The sequence below is a fragment of the Manacus candei genome, unplaced genomic scaffold, assembly GCF_025592945.1.
Source record: "Manacus candei isolate 608988 ecotype Guabito, Panama unplaced genomic scaffold, ASM2559294v1 h1tg000011l, whole genome shotgun sequence".
Lineage (NCBI taxonomy): Eukaryota > Metazoa > Chordata > Aves > Passeriformes > Pipridae > Manacus > Manacus candei.
This window is the reverse complement of record NW_026138059.1, coordinates 21669524-21692795: the sequence shown is the minus strand read 5'-3', so window position 1 is coordinate 21692795 and position 23272 is coordinate 21669524. Positions and strand designations below refer to the sequence as shown.

Below are 23272 nucleotides of genomic sequence, written 5' to 3'. Positions count from 1 at the left end.
GTGCCACTCACTGTAGCACCTGACACTCATATCATGAAAAGACTGAACTTTAATATTAACAGTTGACCAAGGTAGGATTCCTGAAGATACAGATGTGCTGCCTGGAAGCAACTGTGGAGTAAGCATTAGTAAATTAGGAAATCTCTATTTTGCTAGTATGCCCTGTTTTGCTCCTTTGGCTCACAATTTCACCACTGTAGCCATTTCCATACTAAAAGGTGTGTCAGTAAAACTCCTCCTGATACAGGATCTTTCTGCTGGTACAGATTCCACACATGCTTAATTTAAGGCTTTTGCTAATCTTATCTAATTCAGCTGATGTACCCTCAGGCAGAAATTAAGAATGTGTCTCAGAGCTGTGCCAGTCAGAGGTCAGTTTATGCCACTGAACTCAGAGTGAGATTTCCTTTGAATTTAATAAGATCAGGTTTTAGTGTTTAGATAAATTTCCCTCAAGAGCATTTAACAAAATGGATCATCTATATTCCTGTCCAAACATTTTTTTTCCTAAGAGACATTTTACTTTTCCTCCAATTTCTTGTTTCTTCCCTTCCTTTCTCAAGGTCTGTCATTGCAGGTTGCCATGCAATTTGAATATATAAACTGAATTTGGAGTGGGGGTTTTGTCCTTATACATATCTAAAATGCTATTTGGAGAAATAGAGTGAATATTTGTGAAGAAGCCAGATGAAACAACAATATAAAGGAAAGGGAACTCAATCTATTCATACTTCCTATTTCACCAAAAGATTTAGTATATAAAAGCTAGGATAAGAACTGAAAGCTGGGAACATAAAATAGTGTATGTGATAAAATAAAGATATTCTGTTCTATAGAATAGTTTCAGTATTTCTTTACAAGAAGCCCAAACACCTAAACTTTTCAGCTTCACCATCTTATTGTGGTTCTTTTAATTTCTAGCTTTTTCTCTTTTAATTTCTCTCAGTGTTTCCTACTGAAAGTTGTTTCCTAATAATACAGTATACTGGTAATTATTTGGGGAATACAGGCTTTTCTTGGCTTTGGAGGATATTGGATAACTGAGGAAGCAATTCATAAAATATTAAGATTTCTTAACCTCTCTTTTTCTATTTAGTAGCTAGTACTTGTGCCACGTTAGTGCTAGTAGAACTTGTAACAGTCCTGTAGTTATGCTTTGAGGTTAGGTGTCCAAAGGACAGAAACAATCGTGCCTATGTCCTGATGAGAAGAAATGGTGGGAGTCTCTGATCATGTTGAAAATTGTGTGACAACTAATGTATTTCTGAAAAGCATGCCTTTCAGAGTACTTGATTAGATTTTTCCTTTTATTTTGGGTCTTTTCACCTACTCTTCCTGATTCTGCAGATAATCTGTACTTTCTATATTACTTTTTATTCTTAGCATCATAGTAAAATAAGTACTAATATCAGTGTAAACAGAAAGTCTGCCTGTGTTGGGACAGCTGTGCTTTTTTTAATTCGAGATGGCTTTGCCCTCTCGTTCTCATTCTGCTTTGACTGGACTATATCTCTAAATCTAAATCCACAAGTAAAGCGTACAAATTGTAGCTCTGAAGATGATATATAAGATTACATAGATTGTGGCCTCCTCCACAATGTTTTACACACTCAGAAATACAGAGAAAGAGACAATTCCTATAATTAAAAAGCTTAATTAAAACTTAATGAGAAATGTATGTATGTGTGTGCATGTGTGTATGACTGCTGTAAGAAAGGAAATGTTTTTTGGCATTACAGAATGCATTGCTGAAGGAGTGGGACAAACACATCCGAAGTACAGGGAAATAGGCTGGAGCTTGTACTTTTTCCCTTAAATGGACAACCCGTCTGGTTGCTGTGTGCTGACAGAAGCAAAGGGGTGTGTGAATCTAACAGACTGCTGTACTTTGTCCAAGTGAGTCTCATTTCAAAGCTGATAAAATGACAATTAAAATCTTGATTGTCTAAGATGCGGCCAGAGTCATTCAGATTTAAACAGGTGGGGTTTCAGAACAAGAGCAAAGACCTCAATCAATTTGCAAAGAACTTTTCCAGTTTGATTTATACGCTTTTAGATCTCTTTAATACAATAAGGGCTGCTTTCATTGCTTTTCCTTTTTGGGGAAATGGTGTCAAAGAGTATAGTGTTTTGTGATTTGTGCTGTTCAAAAGTCTGTTCCAGTGCATATGTAAAAGTGATATTTTGGAAGCTAAATCCATTTTCTGAAGTTCACAAGGTTTAGAGGCTCGTCTGTTTGCAGGAGAGAGGCATCTAACTAACTAGTGTGTTATGGCTGTGGATAGCAAGACCTACAGCTCCACTAACAAACTTTCAAAAAAAAGACCTGATTAAAAAAAAAGGATTCTACTGGAGTAACGGAAGAGGATTTTTTTAGAAACTGTTTTCAAGGTTGGCCCTATTATTAAAAAAGTAGTTGAAAATGAAAACTCATGTGTCCTTGGTACAAGAATTCTCACTGGAGTTTATCAGCCTGCTTGCATTTTTCAGAAAATACAAAGTAAATGAATGCAACAGAAAGCAGGAGACTGCTCGCATCAGTGTAATCGAATTGCTGCCAACTTGCCTTGTTTATCTAAGAGATCTCTGTGAAAATAAGGTCTTTCCCACACAGGCATGAGTCATGTAATGGCACTAAGCAGATTTACTTCAGCTTTCTAACCCACACATATCTTAACTAACCTGTTTTAGTGCCTGTTTCTGTAACTGAATGAGATCTTGACAACAGGAAGGGAGAAGTAATGGTGAGTTCATGGTGCTATTTCAGTGCAGTAACCTGAATGCTAAGGAAACGATGCAATTTCCATTTATTGGGAAAACTGCAGTTACTGTGACAACAAATATACACTGAAGAAAAACAAACACAACTTATCCTCAAATTCAAATTTGTGAACATAGTAGGGAGGGTATTCATAAAACCTCACACTATGTAGTTATATGCCTCAAAGAATATTCTTACTTTTATTGAAAAAATGACCATAGAAATAGCCATATGCAAGGACATAAATGAAAGGGTGGGAAAACACATGTGGGTAATGATGACTAGTTTGGTCTAAAATACTAAAATATAATTAAGCATGTATTTCTCATGCTAAAGTTATTCAATTCCTGTGTCTGTCATTCCTAATTATCCCCAAGATCTCACTTGTTTCACCCTCTGTAATCGCAAAACCTCTTGGGTCCAACTTTTAAGGTACAGGTTACAGTAGTTCTTCTATAGTGTGTTATTTCTTCTCCTTTTATGCTTCAACAAGGACTTCTGTAATGAAAAGAAACATAAATTATATTCCAGTAGATAAGGGTTTCAGTTCCTCAGTGTGATAAAAGTCTTTAGAGAAAAATAAACATTCCGATTTTTGACTCTGGGCGGGAGACAGGAAGAAGGGAATGATGCCATGCTAGATGTCCTCAAGCATGTTAGACATAGAGCAGAACAAGATGTCCCTTATGCACAGACACACATGGCAGCAGAGCTCCTGGGTGCCAGGGCAACCATGTGTTATGAGGCAGCTGGCTATGGAACCACTGCTGCTCCTGAGGCATGAGACAGAAGTGAGAATCTGAGTCACCAAAGGCATCACGCTGCAGATAGTAAAAGGCAGGGTCACAGGGGCATATCCTCTGAATGAGAGGTACCACTTATTTACAGAACCAGAATTCAGGTGAAAAGAAGTCATCCAGTTTCACTCAAAGTGGGACTAACTCTGGATTCTGATCAGATTGCTTGAGGCTTTGATTATGTTCATACATCTTGAGAATTTTTAATTTATAATTATTCTACTGTCTCATATGTTTGTGATCTTTGGATTACAAAGTTTTGGACATGACTGACCAAAGAATATTTTACCAGAGATGATAATCAGTGTATCAAAATACATACACTGAATAAAAATGACTGGAGAGATGGTTGATAGTAACACAAATCATAGGTATTTGGCACTTTCAAAATTGAAAAAGAAGCAATATTTGTAGTGGGTTTTTTGTTTGATTTTCTTATATTCAATGAGTTATTATATTCAATGAGTTATTATTCCCTAAAATGGGAATAATAAGGACCAAAAATCTTGTATGTAATTTTTTATCCTAGCTTGCTCCAGCTTTCAGAATGCACACCATCTTCCTTCTCCTCCCTGCCACATACTATTTGAAAGCAAAACATTTAAAATCAGGTACCCATTAAGGTGCCATCTCTGTGCAAAAACAATTCTGTTAATATATAAGTTAAGTATATTCTATCTTAATCTTTCCAGGTAGTCCAATAAACTGAAAACCTAGTATTGAGATTGTAAGTAATATGCAAATAAGGAAGGAAAAACAGATGCTACTTTGAGGAAGGAAACTCTGGAGACTGCTTCCATTGCTGAGTTCACTTTTCTCACTGAACATCTCTTTCCAATTGTATCATAATCAGGAACAGAGCATGATGCACATATGGCAAACAGGATTCCTAGATGGAGTTCTGGTTAACCTGAGATTAGTTTGCACTCTTTTGTTTAGAAAAGCCCTTCACTTGGAAGCATCTAAACTTGCCTGGTAGTGATTACTGTAGCATGAAGCAAGGACAAAGTAGAGGCTTTGTGGCACTCAAAGGGATGTGGCAATCTTTCCATATAGGATTTCTCATACCTGATAAGAATTACCACTGAAGACAGGTATTCTTCTTCTCTTCAAGTAATTCAGAAAATAATGTTCTAAAACTGGAACTGAAACCAAAATATTGCCATCGTCAGTACAGATGGGTGGAAGAAGACTAGGGAATTCTCACAGATGGTGGTGTTAGAGGTCTCAGATCCCATTGTACTTGTCTGGGGCAAACTCAGCCCTTGATGCAGAGAGGAACTTGAGGAGCTGATATGTCTTGCGCGGGCACACACACATGCACACACACACACAGAGGTGGTACAAAATACCCTTGCAGCTTTTTTAAATAAAACAGCTACTGTCTGCTTCAGTGGGGCTTAAGTTAATGAGAAAGTTAGCAAGACTTAGAAAGAAGGGATTGTGCTTTGAAAGACACCAGAACAAGCTAGGACAGACAAGAAGTGTTTTAGCAAGAGGCCAGGGAGCTGTGTTTTAAAGCTAAACCTCTAAACCATGGGTTAACCAGACAACAGCATCTTTAACTACCTGCCTCATCCACGTGGGCCAAGGTTTCAAAAATAGCTTATGAGTTTGAGAAAAAAAAAAGCTTCTCTACTTTTAGAGAACATGTTCCTAAACCCCAGATTATTTTGGAACAGTGTTTTATTAGAAAGATTAAGGGGGTACAATGTAAGTACCTCTGATATAAAATTTGATGTATTTACAAATGGAAATGTACAGGATTTACACAACAAGATTGGGTACTTGGGAACCCAGGAGGAACTGTTTAGAGCCCTCTCTGTGATAGTGACGCAGCTGCATCATTCCAAGAAAACAAATTCCCTGCAGTAATACAAACTTTTAGCCTCTGTTCAGTATCACTAGCAGCCACACAACCTTTATCACTACAGGTCTCTGAGAACTAATGAAGTGCTAGAAATATTCCTGATAGCTATAGACAGTGTAATGAGTTTCTCCTCAGCTTAGCACAAAAGAAACATAGGAAAATATCAGAAATAAACTGAATAATATACATAAGTGTTCAGTGAATATCCTTAACATAACACAACAGTTGTAATAGTTTGTTAAGGAGTAAGTAAAGCAGAAACAATTCTACAGGGTATTGATGTCAACTCAAAAAATCTCTCCAAGACAGCAGTGACTATCTAGAAATTAGGCAAGCATAACTGCACACAAGGAGGGTTAATTAATCCAGCATTAGTTGTACAAAGACTAAATCACGTTGCAGGAAACAGGCTGTAAGAGTGACTGGACATCTGATAGATTTCCTATTCATGGGAGGTACTTTGCTAAATTCAGGTTCTCTCTCCAAAATATTCATGAAATATTTGAATTTTATTGTTTATCCCTTTGAAATAATGTTACCTTAAAATGTGAGGTGGTAGTTGTCACCAGGGAAGAGGAATCTGGTTAAATTGCTGGCTTTCACATCAGGGACTCCCTGTATGACTCTCAGCAAGTTATTTACTTCTAGACTTTTAATAACAACCTGGAATGTTACAAGAATAAACATAGTAGTGACTTTCACACTCTGAGATGTTGCAGTGTTGAACATCATGTCAATAGCTTTGAATAAGGAGATTTAAATAGCCCTCCTTGGAAACCAGATTCTGCTGGGAGAAGTAGCAATAAAAATTGAATTAGTCTGACTGACAAGAATATGTATTTTTGGAGATGCTCCCCAGAGAAAAGCTTAGCTATGGGTCGAAAGAAGTCAGCCATACTGGTAAAACACAGCAGAAAAAGGAAGGAAAAGGACCAGGGATGTGACCAGGAGCCTTCAAGAAGAGAACCAGAATAGAAACCAAACTAGTGTCAATATTAAGATGTTTCAGGAAAAACAAAACCATTCCCTCAGGTTCAGTTGTACCAGAAGTAATTCACAGGGCAAAGAGGGTGCTGTCAGCTTGTGGGCTTGTTGTTATTTTGGGAGTGCTTAGAACAAGCTTCCTAGTACAAGAAGGAGGCTGCTGAGGAAGAAAAAATCTTGGAGGAAAAAGGACCTTTGAGAGAAGGGGTGGGCAAGAGGTGACTGCCCAAATTATCTGGTGGGGGGGCAGCTCTGGATCCACTGTGGGACTGAGGAGAGACTGCACAAAACTCACGTGCTGTCTGGAGGAAGAGAAAGCACTCAGAAAACAGAAATATTGTTGCTTGCTGTCTCCTGCAGGCTCAGTGGGTAGCCAGGTTCTCCAGTCATGCCTGCTTTGTTAAAGCAACGGTGGCAGCTCAAATGACTCTCTTAGCAACTGAGATTTTTGATAAGGGTTTACCCTAGGAATCAATAATGCCTTACATGACTCTTAGCTTTAATTGAAACCAAAGAAAATTAGAAAAAATACTGTCCTGATGTCTTCAAGCAAGTTGAAGACTCTGACCTGAGGATGATCTGCTACCATGATGTATTTCTTTAAAATCTCCTGAAAAACGGTTTTGGAGGATTTTCTCGGGATTCTGAACACCATAGTTGGCAATACCAGTAGACAGAAGGGACAGTGAGTTTGGGAGCAGGACAGAGTCCCACTTTTACATATGTACCACTGCACAGAATAGGCCACAGCTGCTGAAACACCTTCGAAGGCAACATGGGTCAGGCACACTGTGCCCTGCCATGGTACAATGGCAGTGACAACTGCAAAGGAGGCCTCAAAACTATCCCAGATCAAAGTAGGAGGTCTGGAAATTATTTCTTAGTTTACCTGTTGGCCTTTCCTGGTGCAGGAAAAAATGGGGTAATAAATGACCCTTTGCTGGATTTCATGAAAGGGAGCTCAGGTCTTGGTTGCGAGAGTTCTCTTGAAAAAAAAGATGTGAAATGTGGAAGTCCAAGCAGCCATCCACATACTTGGGTGGACCAGCACAGCAAACTGATCTGCATGTCCTGTACTGCTGGGAGAGGAGTGAAAGCCGTAGTCCTGCCTTGGGCCATGACACAGGAAAGGGTTGTGGGAAGATAAGGACAATACACCTACCAAAAAAGGGTATAGGAGAGTGAAAACTCAAAGTCTCCGGGGGTGGTTATGTTCAGCTGCAAGAAAGAGATGTAGAAAGAAAAAGAAACCAGTGGTACCCTTTTAAATAATCTAAACTAGCTTTAGGAAACCAGTTAATTTCACTCAAAAAATAGGGACCCACAGGAACAACATTTCAAAGGCTCAGAGAATGCTAGGGAGTTGCATATGGTGCAGTACTGAAGTGTAGCAGCATTTCAGCAAATGATTTGACATTGTGGAGAGTGGAGCTTCTCCCCATGTGTACAACAGTAGCACCCATTCTCTTACAAAAAACTCATGCCATACTTAAGCAGACTATGAGTTCAAAAGGTTTATTTAAAGTCTCATGGCAAATTGTAGCATATCAAAGGGGACGTTTTTGGTTTTTGGTTGTTGAGTGGGTTTTGGGTATTTTTGTTTTGTTTGTTTGTTTGCTTTTGTTTTGGTTTATTGTTGTTGTTGTGTTGTGTTTTGTTTTTTTTTAACTTAGGAGTTTTCTTTTCTTCTTTTTACAATGAAAGAACAAAGTTAAGCCCTCAGGGTTTTGGGCCTATTGTGTCATGGCTGAGCCTAATATCTAATCTCTAAATTGCCTTGGACAGCCTACTTGATTCTTGTTTTCCTGCTGTAAAAATGAGGGACTGAGTATCAGAGAGCTAGTAACCTTGTTTCAGGGTGGTCATTTGGTTGCTTCTTGGATCAGGCAGCTTGAGATGCTTCAAAACAACCTAGTGTATCTTCTCCAGAGGATACATATACATCTCATCTCTGATGTGCATAAGCTCCCTTGGCCTCTGTCCAGGAACATTCACATTTCCTGACTCATGGCAACCGTACCCTGTCTAGTTGTACTTCATTAGCAGCAGCTCAAAAATCAGAGCAGTATTCTGCTGTTGCATAAGTTTTTCCAAGCAGTAAACAATAAAACACTGCCACTAACTTTATTACATTTATCTTGGAATTCAAGATCCTGAAGAAACTGCTGCTTATTATTGTTTTCTTTAATGACAATCCAAAAAGAATGTAAGATGCTATTCTTGAATAAATATTTTCAGGATAACTTAGTATCTTAAAAGGAAATAATGCTAAAAAGGAAGAATGAATGCTACAGAGGTTACAATAAGCCAATATTTTTTCTTCCAGCTGAGAAACTTGGTTATGATTTTTTTATTGTCATCAATTTTATTTTTATATCAGAATTTACACAAAAAATGGTGAGGGCAAATTAAAAGTTACGGAAGTGGAAAATAATTAGTAGAAAAAACTACATTTTATAGCGGTAGTAGCATACCTTCTAGTACATCCTATTCTAAATAGCTGTCCTTTACTTGCATCTCAAACCTTTATTTAAAACATTTTAAAAGCAGTAGCATGATCAACTGGCTCCAAGCAGCTCAGAAAATAAATGGTCCTTGACTATTACTGGGGTTCTTCCAAAGAAAAATCTGTCTGACTCTAAAATCTATTTTGGAGCTTCGACTGCTCCACTCCCATGCTTGTGGCATGATGCAGCTGCTCTTTCTTTAATATTTTTGCTGACAGCTACAGCTGACGGATAACATTTCGGTTCACCCCAACATCAACTGTGTCTCAAGGCTCCCTTACTTAGACTGAAAATGTTGCCTTCCTTGTGGCTTTACCTGCATCACAGTGCAACTGTGTAATTATACAATTATTCCTACTGGTCACTTGTGATGGAGCAGCAGAAAGAGGGCTGCAGTAAGGTCATGTGCTGGGGAGCACATCAGCCATTTTATGGTTGCAAAGGGCACAGCAACAGCTCCTGTTCTTCATCTCTTCTCCCATGCATAATAAAATAGGCAACTGAGTCTGCATATAAAAGTACTTTTTGTATATATACCTCTGCAACATGTCAACTGATATTTTACATTTTATGTTAGTTGTCGCCTTATATATTTGTTTTAGTGTATTTGTTGCCATGGTCAATTTAAAAAATATTTTATCTATCTCAATGTATAATCCCCTAGGAAACAGACTTAGATTTCTTGGTTCATAAAAGTTTTCATGTAATAATCAATCGCTTGGTAATACTGTGGTGATTCACCCACAAAAGGAACTTTTTACAAACACAGGACTGTTTTCCTCCCAGAGAAAATAAGACCAGTTACAGTACTTCCAGTTCTGTCCCTGAACATCTCAATCTGTTAGAAAGAAGAAACTGGAGAATTGGTTGCAAAAGTAGCCAACAGTAAGAGAGAGACACAAGGAGAAAAGTTAAAAGGAGACATTGCTCAATTAGTCCTTTAAAGAAATTCTCAGGAAAATTAATTGTAATGTATCTGTATTTTTTTGATTGATGGCTGAATTTAAAAACAAACAGATAAATGCTTTGCTATGTTTTTCCTGGATTTGCAGTGTGGCCCATTACTTTTCATTTGGATTAAATATTTTCCTAGATTGCAAAATACTGATTTTATTTTGGGGCTCTTCCATCAAAATTTAAAGAACAGGAAGACAAGTGGGAGTTTGGAAATATGACAAAAAACAACCAAAACAACCCAGAAAGAAAAAGGTTAGAATACTTTATTGCTGCAGTATCGGCATTAAAACACAGTCATCCACCTCCCAGGAAAGTACTTTGACTGTTTCACTCTTCACAGAAAAAAAAGTTAAATTTGTATGAAATATTTAAATATTCATTGGAGTAAAAGCTGACACTTGGGAAGACCCAAAGCTCCATGCAAAGTCATAGAGTTGTTCTTATTCCCTGTGATCCAAAATTCACTTATTTTTATTCAAATACCCATTTTGAATCATGTGTATAATTTGAAAGTTTATTTCTCTGTAGTAAGAATTTAAAACACTACTGGGCTTTGGCAGGGAATTAGGATATGTGGGGAAAAAAGGCAGAGAAACCATTTTCTCATAATTTTTCTACTTCACTCAGATAGTACCTCTGACTTCTTGTGATCTTATTGTGAGGAAAAAAGATCAGAAACGGCAAAAGGAACTGTTTCTGGAGTTCATATATTCCATTTTCATTTCTTGTTTCTCTGAAACTTTATACCAAATTTGACCCACACCTGCTTCAGAGTACTCAAACCCATGCTTTTAGACAGTATGAATTCTTTACTAGATTAAATTGCCCAGCATAATTTCAGCTGCAGGCTCTAATCAGACTGTTCTGCTTCCAGTCCCCATGTGGTGGGATTCCCAAAGGGGCAAAGCCTTGGCAGCAGGATGGTTGTGTGGCTGTAACACCAGGGGCTAAGCAAGAAAAGCACATCCTTGAGCCTTTAGAGATAGTGTGCAGGTGCCTTTCTCTAGAGCCCATGGGAACTGATTTAGTGCTGGAGAACATTGGTATTAACCTCACATTCCCACTTCTCTGCATAGAGAGAACCTAAGCAAGCACAAAGCCATCACTGAAAAAATATCTACCAGTACAGATAAATAATATGGTGTCACTATACTAAGAAGAAAGCAGTGAACCCAGGTTTTCTGTGAGTCAAGTGATGGTACTAGATTATGTAGCTTTTGGCATTTCAAGAAACACCTGATGTAGGTACTATTGTATTATAACTGGTTCATTTTGCCTTCTTTGGTACAACTCCTCTTCCACAGGTTTTTCAAAGATGGCACAAACTTTGCAATTCTGTCCTGCAGTTCAGTGGAATCTGGATTCTAATTCTGAGGAAATTTCTTTATGGAAACAAGTCTACCTTAAACAACTTGCATTAAAACTCCATTGTAGCTAGTGGGTCAAAATTCCCAAGAACATCATTGCAGAAAAGTCTGGCAGTGTCAGATTGGTTCATCTTAAAAATGCTGTCATAGTGCATTGCCGGCAGGAAAACACAAATTGCAGATGTTATGTTATTTTTACATATTTTTTGAGTGCTGCCAAAATAGGTCATTTCCAGATCAAATAAAGAAAAAGACTTAACAAGTTTGGCTGAAATAATTATAAAGAATATTTAGAAATTTCTTGGGGCATCTCTGAGAATGTGCTGTGTATGTCGGCTCGTCAATCATGATCATGTCCTTTTTTCAGGTGCTGTCTGAGAAACTGTGATATCCACCAAGAATAAGATAGTGAAAGTCAAAACAGACACTGTTTCTGATGTTTCGGTTACAAACAAAAGTATATTAATTTATTTTACAAAACCTCTGTTTTTATTTTTAGCATTTTTAAAAATACTTTTAAAACACAGAAGGAAGGGAAGGGATTTCTGGATAAACAGTCGTATCAACATTAGATACATTTTGAGTCTCATTGGTTTAATTCTAGAAAGAGATCTAAGTCAGCATAGTCTCAAGTTTTTTTGTATTATTGGCAATATATAGCTAATCAATCAACTGGGAATTAGCAATAGGTGAAAATGTGATGTATAAATGTGAGCAGATACTAAATGCTATATTAAAACACTATAGTATTAATCAGGTATGCCAATTGATTTACAAATGCAGTGTTAGGTTGGGGTATATAAGAGAAGACATGCTCCAGAACAAGCTGATACAAAAAACCCTATAAAAGTCTGACATTTTTCATTAAAAATCTGGTCTTGTAGCCCAATTGTTTACAGCTTTGCCAAACTTCAGTTGTTCAGGCTGGATGTCTGGCTGAGTCTGAATTGTTTTTGGAAGTTCAACTAGAATGCTTTGAGCATTTCCAAGAATTAGTTGAGAGAAAAGTCTTGTTTGCCCATGTGAAAACAATCCCATAACCATTTTAATGAAGAGCTTTAATGTCTCCACGTTCCAGAGTGATCTATCATATTTCAACCAGGAAACCGCTCTGTGGCGAATTGACTTTTGCCATCCCTGTGAAAGTTATGCCAGGCTAAGAGCCACTGGAAAGAATTTCACCAAGGATACCTGGTAGAGATTTGTAGCTAACTTTTCAGAATAGCCTATGTATGCTAAATGCTGTTGCAGTTCCTCACATCTCATCTGTTGTGGCTGGCTTAGGCATATGCCATTTCCAGAGAGCACCTCCATGTCACAGTTACAGGGCTAAGTAATACTTTTCCCACAACTACTTCTTCATCTGATGCTACAGCCTACAGCACAAAAAGAAATGAGAGGAAAGCTCTTGTTTTTTCTGTTTCAACAATATTTTTCTCAGCAGAGCCTGTGCTACAGTGGGAAAAGATGTATGGATAGCATGATTACTCTTGCTGCCAGGGAGAACCCTATCCCTTTTATGATATTTTTGTCAGGATTTCTTTGCCAGTAATAGGTATTGTCCATCACCTTTGCTATGGAATGAGAACGCTGCCTGCGGGAAGTCAGAGAATAATCAGCAATCACACTGACACTTTGCCAGTGTAAATATGCTTTTATTAGGAATTTATCTGGATCTTCAGCTGACTCACATTTGGAACCAGCATTATCTCAGTGGTCTGAGATGTTGCTCTGTGGTCTGAGATGTGTCATTGCACTGTTTGGCATTCACCATTGCCTGGCAGGCAAGCTGGACTTCTCTCTGGGTCCTGATGTCCACCTCAGCTGATCTTTGAGCTGTGAGCTTTAGAAGTGTTCATCTCCAACCCCTCTCTAATAGCTGCAACTATCCAACCTCGCCCATCTACATGGCACCGTACTTCCCTTCAAAGCTGCCTTCTTAGTTCTACCATTTGGATTTGGAAACAGGGCAGGCTCCTAAGGCAATTTGCTCAACCTGCTTTACTCTCATAGAAACAGCTATGGCAGCTGCCATTCCCTTATTTTGACTATGCTCACTGTTCCTTTTCTCCCTGCTGCACTCCCCCTCAGGAATTCATTCCATTTGACTGTGCCATCTGTCTGAGTGCTTCTCACTTGCTTGCCCTCCTCTCAAAAGTCAGGGCTTTGCAGTTCTGCTGTGGTTTTGTAAAGCAACAATACAAGTTTCCACTTCTCACAGTTTTCTCCTTGTTTGAAAGCAATGTGGTAACAGCCATATGGAAAACGGTCAAAAATGTGTGGGCGACACTTTGGCTATGTCTATTTTCAGAAAATTAGACAATGCTAGTGCTGGTTCTCTGACCCTCAGTCCAGTTGTCACCAGCTGCTCATACCTACATTATTAAACCGAAGCCTTCAAAATAGGTTGACTGTGTGCAGGCTGCCAAGCCCTGGCTAAGCTGGTTCCCAACCAGGGACCATTCTAGGAAGACCACTGGTTAGCCCATGCCAAAATTTTGACCAAGGCCTGGCACTGTTTAATCTCCCAGTTTAGACATAATCATCATGTCATACTCATCTGAACACATCAAATGCCTGGAATCATCTGAACAATCGCATAAAACGTTTCTGTGTTATAAAGATATATTTTATTGTTATTGGATCAGACTTCTCTAAGATTACAGCTAGGGTGACTGCTTTCCAAGCATATTTTGAACTTCCAACACTGCAAAATTCTATCATTGGAAAATGTTTTGTGGCACATGTTTAAACTGATTTTTAGAGTTAGCTGCTTAGGCATTATTTTGGTATATCTCCTCTGCATGCACCCCTTTTGCTTTCTACTGTTCTTCTGCAAATGTCTGTTTCCTTGTTCTCCTTTCATTAGATGAGTAAAAAAAAAAAAGAAGAAAAAAAAGAGGAAAACCCCAACAATTATAAGAAAGCTCAGGGACCAATGTTTCCACCTGAACTGTTGTAATTAATGAGCACAGCAGATGATACTTTGGTCAGATGTTCCAAAGCTAATAACACTTCATTGGGTCTTCCTAGTTCCTCGTGGACAAGGAATGCTTAGAGCTACAGGCACGAGTGTGCACAGGATTTCACAAAACTATCTCTTTTTCAAAAGGTAACATGTGAGCAAGAAAAAAAATGCCAGCAAAGTTTATTTTAACGGTATGTGTTTTTTGAGGACTATCTTTTATTGAACAGCAGTTCAGTGAGTAACATAAAAAATTCATACAGGTAATTCTGAACCCTGTCAGAAAAATATAATTCTTGATGCATCAACAAGTAAACTATAAACAGGCAACAAACCAACCAGAAACTCAACCACTTCGAACCCTTGGCTTCAGCAGAATGGAGCACATAACTTTTACGTTGTGAGGACACTAGGCCTTGTAGGGCTTTCTACACTGTTCCATGCAGAAGTAGAGCATTGAGATTTGCAGCAGATCATGAGGATTTGATGCTGGCTGAACTCCTTGACCTTCCTCTCCTGTGAAAGGACACTCACTGGTGGTGCCTTAGAGCTCCAGGAGTTGTTCCTGTTGTTCGTGAAGCAGAAACTCGAAGGCAACTCCATCCTGAAGTGATAGCATGAAGTACAAAGAACACTCCTCTTACATAACTTTCCAATGTTCCGTGTACAATGCGTGTTTTGTTAAAATTTGGAATTAATATATCGCAATTTTAAAGCACACCAAAGGACGTTTATCTGCCAACATGCCTGTTCAAATCCTTCTCCAAGAGCTGATGAAATCACCTAACATAAAGCAGAACAGAGGCTGCATTCTTTACAGAGCTTTGAGTGATGCATATTTTACCAGTTCATCCATGAGAAAAGGATTCTTGAACAAAATGCCGAAGTGAAAGAAGAGATAATTTTTAAAATATGCTTATGTGGAATTTTAGTTGTGAAATGCACCCTGAATATTGCTAATGATTTCAGATATAAGATTATTCTGCAATTGAGAAGTAACTCAATACACTTTTAAATTGTAGCTCTGAAAACATAATTGATGTTTCCAGTACTTTTATCTTAAATAGTCTTTTTGGCTTTATAAAAATTTGGATACGGAATGTTCAAAAACTTTCAACTCCAACACTAGGTCAGCTGAAAAGTTTCTGAGAAAATAACTGTTACATCAACAAATATAAATCTCTAAATATATGTAAGATTAAGATTCTCACTGTTCAAGATACCTTTAATTTTAGGTGCTTGAGGCATTACCGAAAGCTTAAAAATGTTATTGAAAAGAGTGCTGTGACATCTGAGCCATGGCATGCAATTTGTTCACATGCTCAACGATAAACAGCATGCTTTGCTCTTCTTTCAGTTCATGAGAAGAGCTGATTTTGGACTTAATTTGAGGGTGAGGCAAGTACTTTTGAGATAACGTTTTACAGTTCCCTGCTGTTCTGTTCTTATTTTTAGGCCCATTAGTTACTATTTTGCAAGAACAGCTTTTGCACTTGAACTGCTTAGTAATGACAACAATTTTTTGGGGGTTTAAGACTAACCTAAGTCAGTTCCAGAGCACCTGCTGGGAGATACTATAATTTTTTGTGTACTTCTTCTGAGGATACAATTAGCTTTTGTTGCTGGAGGGTATGAATTACAGTTTTGCTTCTAAAAATAGAAGCCTTTTGTATTTGAATGAAACAGTTCAATAAATCATCTGGGGGGAGATAACAATATGCTTTTCATGTCAAAATTATGGTGGGATAAAGAAGCCTTCTTTCAAAGATCCCAGCCAAACCAAGCCATTTAAAATAGCTGAGCATCAAGTCCTTCGGTTTGAGTTCCATGTCCTGTCATAAGCAATTAGATGAAGAGAGAGAAGTTTACTAAATTAGTAGAAAGCCACTGACTGGTTTTCCCAAGGTGAGATTTAAGCCTTGCAACTTTTCTCTGCCAACCCCTCCAATTCAGTCAACTACAGGGAGCTCCACAGCATAATTAGCATCAGCTGGGGACCGCATTTGTGCTCTGCTGTGGACAAGAAAACAAACCAACTAACACGCAAGCCAGTGGCCACAAGCTGCTAGCAGGGGAGAGCAAATGCATGGCAAGGATTTGAAACTTCCCCTGAGCACTCTTCCTGCCTCCATCAATTTTCAGTTTAAGAGATTGCCCGAACCCAATGTGGTTTATCTGGTTAGCAACCATAAGTGAGCATTTCTTCTAAGGATTTCTGATGTCTCCTTCCAAGTCATGTTAACTTCTGCATCCACGGACAAGGCATTCTGCAGATCTGCTGCTCATTGTGTGAAGAACTGTCTCGTTCTGTCTTGTCGGTGGAGATTGCTTCAAAGCCTGTGTAAAGCAGAAATAACAACCAAAAGAGAGCAGGTGCCATATGACAGAAGCATAGATTAGTTTTCTACTAGAACTCTATGCGTTTGAAAGATGTTGATGTCACCCACCTTCCTGGCTTCCTTCCCAGACACAGCCAGGATGGAAGACAGTCAGTACTGAAGCCCTGTGGAGCCCAGATCCTTGAGCTGCATATGAGCAAGGAGAGATAAAGGCAGATACTCCCTGGCTACTGTGATGCACAGAAATGGTCTGATAACTCTGGGAGATCCTTGAGAACAGATATGACTTTCACAGGAAATGAATTAAAAAAACTGTACATGAAATTTTTGCCCTGGGCTCTAAATCTAGAATTAGTACCATAAATTTTTTGACCTTCCTTATACTGTTTCTTACTAATATTTCAGAGGAGCACAGAAACTAGCAGTCCTTAGGGAGGATCTACTATGCTTAGACCACTTGTAATGAGGACTTAAAACCTACGGTGCTGGAGATTCCTTGGTGAAGATATCTCTTGAATCTGATAAGCAATCATGAACAAAATAATATGGCCCATTACGATTTGCCTCAGAATTTCTCAGGATTAATGATGTGTAAATTCAGAATCTAGTGTCAGAAAGTATGTAACTTTTCTTTTGAATATGGATCAAGTTTTCTCTTAAAAATAGCAAGGACGTTTCTCCCATGTAAGAGAAAATGTTTCAGAACATCAGCCTTCTGAAAAGTCATCAGGCTCCTTTTATTCATGATCAATTTGTTTCTGAAAGAGTTCAAAGCATGTGAACAGTTTCTGCTCAAATGAAGAACTAATTTTGCGTGAGACGAAAGTATCAGTTTAAGGAGAAAACAAGACTGTTTTGATTTCTATGTGTCACAGGAACTGCTGAGACAAATCAGGAACATGAAAAATGCATATTCTTCTGATTGAATCCTTAATCATATATCATGGTGTCATGGTTTAACCCTAGGTGGAAATTCAGCCCTACAAAGCCACTCACTCGCTCCCACTGGTGGGATGGGGGAGAGAATCAGAAGCGTAAAAGTGAGAAAACTTGTGAGTTGAGATAAAAACAGTTTAACGGGTAAAGCAAAAGCCGCACATGCAAGGAAAGCAAAACTAGGAATTGAATTCATTCAATTCTCTTCCCATCAGAAGGCCAGTCTTCAGCTAATTCTCAGAAAAGCCGGGATCCACCACAGGTAATAGTTACTTGAGAAGACAAATGTCATCACTCCAAATGTGTCCCCTTTCCTTCTTCCTTTCCCAGCTTTATCTGCTGAGCATGGCACTGTATCTGTGTATTACTCTTTGGTAGCTGGGGTCAGCTGTCTCAGGTGTGTCCCCTCCCAACTCCTCGTACACCTCCAGCCTCCTTGCTGGTGGGGTGGCAGGAGGAGCAGAAAAGTCCTTGGCTCTATGTAGGCCCTACTCAGCAATAATGAATCCCTGTGTTATCAAAGCCGTTTCCAGCACAAATCCAAAACACAGTCCCACACTAGCCATTGTGAAGAAAAGTAACTCTACCCCAGCCAAAACCAGCACAAATGGGAATAGAAACAGAGGCTATGATGCAAATCACTAGCACTGTCAGAGTCAAAAGTGAAACTGTGATTGCTTAGTTGAGAGAAAAAAGTGTAAAGAGGCATCAAGGAAAGATGTTGAATAAGAAGAGGCTAGAGAAGATGGATGGGTGAATGCTTCTTCACAATACATGAGCGAATGTCTATATGGTAAAAACAAAAAAGATAAAATTAAGAAATGCATGCAAAGTTATGTAGGTAAACACATATGTAAAAGGGCTCTTGATTTTCACCACCTTTGATTAAAGACAGAAGCTTAGAATGCTTTCAAAAGAATTTTTATATAAGATATTAGAAGTCAATAATTCAGGTCCTAAGCCATCCATTAAGTGATGACAATGGAGAGATGTTTTCCATTCTGTGGGATCCTTTCTTCCTGATCATCTAATGCTGAATCTTAAGAGCTGAAAATAGCATTATTCACAAGAAAGTGATGAGACACTTTTGACTGGCTAAGACAGTGAACTGCTAATACAACCAGCAAAACTCGTGCTAGGTTTATGAAGCCACATTAGGTGAGAGTAATCAGATTATGACACTATTAATTACCCTGAGATATAACATTATAGTAATTTTGGGGGTATCTTCATAGTAAAATTTGCCTTCAATGTGCTAGTACACTTTATATGAAGATAGCATGCTGGCATTTCTGTAAAAATTTCAAATAGGAGATACAGAAAAGTGAAAATATGTGTAATACCACCATGGCTATACTTTGGTCCCATTTTGAGGGGGCTCTATTTGTGTGTATGTGTATGATTATGCATTTAGAAAGAAATATTTTTTGTAAATCATTATTTTTTATGTAAACATTTTTCTGCTTTTGGTGAAAGTAGATTTTTCCAAACTCTTTTTTTTTTAACTCAAGAGATTTTGTGTTTTGTAGAAGTTAATGGGTTTTTATTTCAAGCTCACCATAAGCAATCTTTTAAACATGAAAACAATTAAGTATCTCCAAAATCAGACAACTCTGTTTATAAAAAAATGTCTTTCCTCTCACATGTACAACTCATGATATGACCAATATAAATTAGAAACAATCATAATTCTGTTCCTTTGGCTATAACTTTTGGATACCCTCCAACATAAAATGCATTAGCACAAAAATGTTCTTGTCCTTAATTAATTTATAGCTTAGAGCAGAATACCATAAATAACAGTTGAACTTCAGCTGCAGAGGTTTTGAAGCCATGGGTAAAATATTTTATAAAAAATTGTAATAAAGCTAAACAGTGCTGGATGACAAGTAGAACTAATTATCAATAAATGTAGGCATTTCAGTGATGGACAACTGAATGTAAAATATGTTTATTTTGTAATATATTTGGTTTCTATTGAATTTATTGCCATTATGGGTGAGAAAATACTGAAGTTTTATCCTTACCCTGAAAAAATACACTTACTAAATTGAACTGTTTGGTTGAGGGGTTTGATTTGTTTTGTTTTTAAATAGCTTGAAGCAGATAAAGTATGATGGCATATCTTGTTTTGAAGCATGCATGGTTGAAGGTTATAGAATCTGCATGATATACTATAGCTTTATATGGGAACACAGGACTGGAAAGGACCTAATGGGTCATCAAATCTATTGTCATAATATTGCAGGAATCAGGTTTTATAATCCCCTTCATAAACTTATCAAATTCCACTGTGAGTGCAGTTAGGATTTTTAGTGCTGTTACTCCAATAGGAAGATTGTTCCCAAATCGCATTGCTCCAAGTGAGCATAGATTAAATTCTGGCCAATCTGTGTTGTTGGGTTCCCTTGCCAACATTGTCATTTAATTTAAATGGCTCTCTCATCTTCCTGTTGTTTGCCTCTATGATATATTTATACACAGCAACTGGACCCCTCAACAGCCTTTATTTTGCCAAGCTAAACAAGCCAAGCTCTTCATTCTGTCTCCTCATATGATAGTCTCTCCTTTCCCCTGATCATCCCAGAAGTCCATCTTTGTACCTGAACAAGTCTGAGGTAATGTGCTACGAATGACAAAGTACAACAGTCTTGTATAACAGCATAATAAAAGAAACCACAGTAAGCAGAGTAATAATTTCATGCTTGCAAAGATGTGCTGTGCCAAATATCTAAGAGGTTGAGTAAAGGTTTTGAAATCTTCTAAGGGGACCTTTATTAGAAATAATGTGGCTTTTTTCCCCCAAAGTGGTTGATTAAAATTGCAGTATGAAAAGTTTTAGTGTTTTAATCAAAAGCTGGAAAATCAATGAAAACTGTTTTTTGGTTGAGACCTTCAGCCAACATATCATGCAGTTGATTAGATTTGTGATCATTGAAGAAATGGGTCTGCCATATTGGAAGTTTGTTTGACAATTATGACAGAGAAAATTTCTATGAACACTGTATAGTATATAATGAACCTTTCCTGGAGAAGCCACAATTGCTTTCACACATTGCCCTTAAGAATTTCAATTACAGGGTCTGGGGGGCTGGTTCCCTGGAGTTAGCTCTGGAGAGCGCTCCTCTTGGTGTAAGCCAATAGAATACAAAAGACAATGTGGGTACAACTTATCCCACCACCTCCTACTATCACAGAAAAAAGGATGTTTGATCAAATCAAGCATCCTCCAGTCTCTTTTGCCATAGCTTCTTGGAAAACTTCAGGACACTCCTGACTGCCAGCTGTTAAGACTGTGACAGCAGTCTTTTTCTGGCTGCTTTACTTCTAGTCCTTACTGAGTTGATAGTTTAATCAAGTTTCTAGGGGAGCTTCAGACAAAAACTTTTTTTCCAGTCATGCTGAGCCTGACATCCCAGTGCTTGGTGTCAGGATCACCAGAGAGTATGATGCCTCTCTTAATTGTGACGGAGAGACATTAGGGGAGCATTTGTTTTTCTACAAACCTTCTTTTCTCAACAATAAACATGCTGATTTCTTTTGTATCTTTTCTCTGCCCTGTAGCATAAGGTAAAAGAGCATTTGCAATATGCTGTAGGAAAAGGGAAGCACAATTTTAAGTTACTACATGCGCATGGAAGATCAATGAAAATTAAGAGCTTTTAAAAAATAAGCAATTTCTTAAGCAAGAGCAAAGGGAAATCCCAACCATGATTACAAGCAGTTAAGTAGACAGTTAAGGAAATACATGTCAAGGCACTGCATGGGTGGCTGCTTCCTGGAGACTGGGAGCAGGAGGAATCCCCATGGAGACTAGAGGGCTGAGGGCAGTCCCAGATCTGAGCATCAGGCACCTCCCTGGAGATGAGACGAGCCTGGGATGGGCCGTGGGCCCAGCTTGGTGGGTCCCATGGGCACGGCATGGCAGGGCTGTGTGGAGCTGGAGGCCAGCCCTGCTGTGGCAATCCTGAGACAGGGGCTGATGGCCCCAGGGGGGCTGACATGTGGTCCTGGGGGCACTGATAATAAATTAAATGGAACTGTAATTCTAACAAACATTTCTGATGATAACAGTCATAGTCAAATAGTTGATTTGATAGTGGAAGCTGTCACACACTGTCTGCCCCCATGGTGGCCTGTGGGTCATGGGAAATAGGTGCTCCTTCATGCATCCCAAAGTGTTCTCCAGTGATGATTGACAAAATCAGCTTCACATTTTGTCCTATCCTGACTACCTGTGAACAGCCAGATCTTCGCAGTGCACAATCAGACTGTCTGCCCAGAAGGACTTGCCACGCTTCCCCAGTGTGGCAGCCTGGACTTGAAGTTGCAAGGGTATGAAAAGCAGCTTGAAGAGCTCTTTGCTTTCCCTGGATGTTCCTTCAAGGATCCTGGGAACTGTGGCTTGTAGATCAATGGGAATATAGGGACTTTCACTGACCCCTTTAGTTAGGGTATCTTGGCAAACCTGCCAAAGAAAACTTCAGCTTTCCTTCTGCTAAATTTGGTTTCCTGATCGGTGGTGCCTTGGGGCAGAGGGATCGTGTGTATGGGAACGAGGAAAGATGAGAGGCTTTCTCCAAAACAAATCTAGATAGAATCAATAGCTTCATATTACTGCGCTAAGAGTAACAAAAATTATTCTATTTAGCGCATGTGATTAAACTCTCAACAACTGGCATGGAAAAAACAGCCTGAGGCATCTTGCTGTGCAAAGGGCTGCGATGTTATTGTAGCTCTGTTAGGTTAAGTTGCTAGTGTGGCAAAGTCTGCAACCAAAGCTGCTTCTTTCCTTAGCCTAACAGGTGGTTGGGAGCATTTTGGTGCTGCTGTGTGATGTCTGTGAGTGAAATAACACTTTTATTCAACTCAGCAGCAAAATCCCATGGGCTTTTCAGAACAACAGAATGCTGTATAATGGAGAATATTTTAATTAATACAGTGATGTTCACCCTGAATGTTTCTATTGCTCACCATATTTACTGGCATCACTTAATTAAAATGGAGAAGACATGTACAGGCATAAATATTACCTTGAGATATTTTAAAGTTTAATGAAATAAAAAAAGCTCTTCCACAGAGTATAAAGCATCTACATTATCCTGCTACTTGGTAAAACTTCAGAGGATTGAAATTATTCAAGTCCTATCTGTGTTCCAGGATGTGTCTTCTTGGGAGGGTTTCAGTGTAGTGGCTACACCTGTAAAATGACTCCAAAATAATACATAGTGGAGAGAAAATACCTTTAAGGGCCTATTTTTAAACCATGTCTCCTGTGAACAAGGTTTGTGAAAATCATGAGTAACGCCACTTTTTTGCATTCAGACCATCAGATTTTAATCTCATTTAGACTGATGAAAATTCAGAGTAGCATCTATAAACTATGAAGAGTAAAGGCAAATGAGGTCAGAATTTGACCCACTATGCCTTGGTCCACCCTTTCTGTGCTGATTGACAGAAAACTCTTCTTTGTTTCTTGTATTTTGTGAATTGTGCTGAAAATTCAGCTTTTCATTGAGAAAACATGATTAATTTTCTTTAATTAGGTCTAGATAGTTGCATATTGTCTTTTAAAGACAGTAGTCTTGATCCTTCCTCCATTCAAATTAATGAGAAAACTTTCACTGAATTATTTTAAAGGACAAACATTTTGTAGGGCAAAGAATTAATTTCTGTAAATCCCATGTACCTCGTACAAATATCTCTACCTTGCTTCTTGTAAATTGTCATGCCAGATGTGTTTCAGAGCTTATGGGTAATAACAGTGTGATAACCTGATTGTCACACAT

The 23272-nt window shown here is 38.5% G+C and overlaps 1 protein-coding gene across 6 annotated transcripts in view; it reads left to right on the top strand.

The window, feature by feature from the left end:
- Positions 1–23272, top strand: part of FILIP1 (filamin A interacting protein 1) — a 104969-nt gene that overhangs the window by 3226 nt on the left and 78471 nt on the right. Inside the window, exon 2 of one of the 6 annotated variants that reach the window (XM_051778014.1) lies at positions 1740–1896. The exons of the other annotated variants lie outside the window; for them this stretch is intronic. The gene's annotated coding sequence lies outside the window, so the exon portion shown is untranslated. The remainder of the gene's footprint in view (positions 1–1739; positions 1897–23272) is intronic. 6 annotated transcript variants of the gene reach the window in all.